The sequence below is a fragment of the Carex rostrata genome, chromosome 28 (genome assembly GCF_964058835.1).
Source record: "Carex rostrata chromosome 28, lpCarRost1.2, whole genome shotgun sequence".
In the NCBI taxonomy this organism is placed as follows: Eukaryota; Viridiplantae; Streptophyta; class Magnoliopsida; order Poales; family Cyperaceae; genus Carex; species Carex rostrata.
In genome coordinates, this window is record NC_135945.1 from 725841 (window position 1) to 729679 (window position 3839).

Genomic DNA, 3839 nt, shown 5'->3' on the forward strand with positions numbered 1-3839 from the left:
ATAAGATAGGAATATCTAAAATTAAAGAAATAAAATTTAGAGGCTGATTAACCATGGATTGATCTATATTTATTTGGTGTCAACTTTTTGACAAAGATCAATTACTATATATATCTATATGAGATTTCCAATAATATCTTAAACCGTTGATATAACTTATCATAAAAAACAATTGAGAAGCCATAATATTATGTATCAATCTAATTCTGTAAATTAACCTATAACCAAATTGGTAAATATGCATATCGATGAAAATGATACTTTTGAGTTGGAGATTATAGTTATACAGTGGCAATTAAGATGCCAGCTGTTTTATGCTCAGAGGGTAAACCAACGGTGCCGATCTGTCGAACGCAGTACTCACAACCATCCTGGCCGTTGCCTCACTTGGGTGGTAGAAGTCCCAGAACAAATGGTTGCTTCTGTTGGAACAATAGTTGGCAATCGGCACGCATGCAACCATTGCATTCAGGTCTCCCAGTCCACAGCATGCCGACTTCACTTCTGTATAACCTATTCACCACAATGTTTTTTCTTTATTAAAATTAAAATATTGCTCAGTTTCCAAACAAAAATTAATTTATTTTTGTTTATCCTGCTGGCTTATTTTTCTTTCATATGCTAGCTACACCCATACCCTAAAAAATATTCATAGTTTGTCATGTAATCAAGAATTTAAATCACCTAAGGTAAAGAAATATTTATGTTTAGATCCGAAATGTCCGATCAGAATTTGCACAAATATTAATGGAACCCCCGTGCATTTCAACTCGGAGGCTCGGAATAGATTGGTCTAGATTCGGATTGGACGGTCTAGATCTAAACATAAATATTATGTTACCTCAGAGGATATGGACATGTGTAATCAATGCCCTTTAAGGATATGGAACTAATGTATATCCTTAGCAGTACCTGGCATGCCATCTAAAGACCTTGTATTCACAACTAGAATAATTAGCCATTTACTTCTTAAGTTGACTACATACCTGTACCAGTATATTACAAATTATAATTTTCCTAAAATGAATGTCATATTTGTGTGAGACTTTTGTGATGTAATAGATTAGTCTTATATCTCTTATATGTACTTTTGTTCAATAGTATGTAATGAGACAGATATCAGCTGTTCCTATGAGCACTTGATTGATTTCAATGAAATCAGTGGAATAATACCTACTTTTATACAAAAAAAAAATACTATTTTTTTCTGATAAAAAGAAAATAGGTGCTAAAATACTAAATTGGATTGTACCATAGGCAGATGGTTGTTGGATGTATTGCATCACAACAGTAGACGTGTCGAGGAAAGAGTAGTTCATGTCAGTCAATTGTGTGCTCATCTCATTTAGAAGAGAAGAAACTGCCTGGTTATAGAGGACAGAAGCGTAATTTCCTCCTTCGTTGCATATATTCCTTTGTCTTGTTTTGTTTACGCAAAGCGGGACGGCAGCCAATTCGTCCTGTGCCCATGAACAGAAACCTCCGTGCACCTAGCTAGGTTGTATATCCTCTCAAACATTTTTCGCAAATATTACAATTTTTGGTGTCTTCTTTTAAAAAATAATGTAAGTTCAAACTTTAATTTAATTTGTATATTGTTTCCTTTTAAGACCAATATATATATTTTATATCCAGGATTTGCTTAGTTAAGATTAGTAGTATTAATGTATCACCGAAGTAACATGCATTAAAGTTCATTACTGTCCTTATTCATAAAATATTCTGAGTGAACCCTATGTTCGTGTGATTTTTCACTACAAAATTAAGTTAAGGCGGGTTATATATATATTAATAATTTAATAGTATAAAATCATCAAATGATTGATAATATTACAGAGAATATTCATGAAAATCAGCTATTAAAAATTCCATAAACATTGACGAATTAAAAGCCATAATTAACACCCCAAAAAAAAGCCTGATCGACAATTCTTTAACAAGGATAATAATTTTTTAAAATAATCAACTTAGATATCCTTCAATGATGGACAAATCTTCATCAAATTGTGAAATCCATCAGTCTTCGCCATAGCTTTGAAATTCTCAGCAGTGCTCAGAAATTTGAGACACTCTGTTTTAAGCTGACTGCAATTGTGTTGTTCGGCAAGAATTAATGTAATCTCAACGTTGGTCGCACCAAGATTCTTGCACAGTAAATCTTCACACATCAACCTCAACCTCTCCAACTGATACCTATATATCACGTATTTGTTTGTATATATTAATATTATTAAAACAAAAGTGGAAAGAGAAAAAAAATTATACATACCTATCTGCGGCTACGAGCAAATGTTGAGCCATCAACCTCCGATCATGCTTTTCATCATCATCATCACTAGTCCCCTCAAAATCAGGCAGTAAATCAGAATAAATAAAGTATAGCATGGATTTGAAAACTGGTGCTTCAATATCTTCAACTATTACAGTGTTTGTCCATTTCTCTTTCATGCCACCGAAAAGCTCAGCCTTGAAAACAGCTGATCTCGCTGCAAGCATCCACCGATGAGCCTTAAATTCTTCACCCTTCACTACAAATGTAATGTCTGCCCCATTTCCGCTATCTAGTAGGTTAACCAAATTTTGATTCAAATTCGATGGCGGAACAACCACGCCATAGGGGTGCTCAAGCTTAGTTCCTTTAATAACATTAACAATACACTTCACTGTCAACGAATCATCTTTCAGATGTTCTGATGCCTCAAATTCAGTTCTCTTTGCAAATTGACTTTTACCACTGCGGTAACTTTTATAATGCCAAGTCAAAACTGTGGTTGCAAAGCACCAGTTAGAGGGGGTACCATTTTGTTGAAGTATGGTTAAAGTTATTGCTGCCTTCACATCAGTGGCTTGACTTTCAAGTCGAAGGAAAATGCATATAAAATCTTTCTCATACTCGGCGTATCCATCAGGAAAGAATTCAATTATCCAATTATATGCCCCAACAGTAAAGACATCAGAGTTGATACTTTTACCTATGCCAATCCCTTTAGTCAGGGAATATCCATAAATCTTAAACAAATGTGATCCAGTTATGGTTTCTGTCCGAAATGCTGAGGCTGTCTCCTGGTTTTCATGACTGTTCGCTTGAGCTGATAAACCCATTTGAGTATATATTCACCTTGAGAGTGTATATAAATTTTGGTTTAGAGAATAAAGATTGTAATTCTGTACGCACGAGGATCATTCCATTGTTATATAGGATTTTAATTCACAGAATCATTTACATTGCCCCCTCAAAATCACCTAGGAAATTGAGACAGCCAGTGGGTGCAAATTAATTAAATTGCAGTAGATGTGTTAGTATGGAGAAGGGCAACAAATCATTGAAATTTGACCGTCACAATTAATTGTTTATATCATTTAAAGCTTTATTTTCCCAATTGTATCTGGAAAAGGAAAAATGCATTAATTGGGTAGAATTACTTGTTAAATTCAATTTTTTCAAACATTCTACTTTATTGATTATTTCTTTATATAGAATGTGCGTGTGCCAGCAAATTTTTTTTAATAACAATTTATGTGACTCAACATAAGCCTAATTTTTATGTCCCAACTGTTTAAGTGGCAAGTTCTTCACGAATAAAATAGTTGCAAAGCACCAAATAATTCACCACAAAGTTGCTTGTTATCATAGCTATGTCATTTTTTCATCATAAACTGAAACACGTGATGTAAAAAAAAATTGATTTGATTAATTAACCCAGTAAAAAAAAAATTCTCTCACTACTTTTGGGGGGACATATAATAACTCTCACCTCCATTAAAGAAAACAAGAAAACCCAAGGAAATTGACACGGTCCGGCCATAAAGATTCACAAGAAGACTAGTTAGTTCAACGA

The 3839-nt window shown here is 33.7% G+C and overlaps 1 pseudogene; it reads right to left on the reverse strand.

Annotated features, from left to right (window-relative positions):
* Positions 1 to 1967: 1967 nt before the first annotated feature.
* On the reverse strand, positions 1968 to 3102 carry LOC144545467 (BTB/POZ and MATH domain-containing protein 2 pseudogene; annotated as a pseudogene).
* Positions 3103 to 3839: the final 737 nt, after the last annotated feature.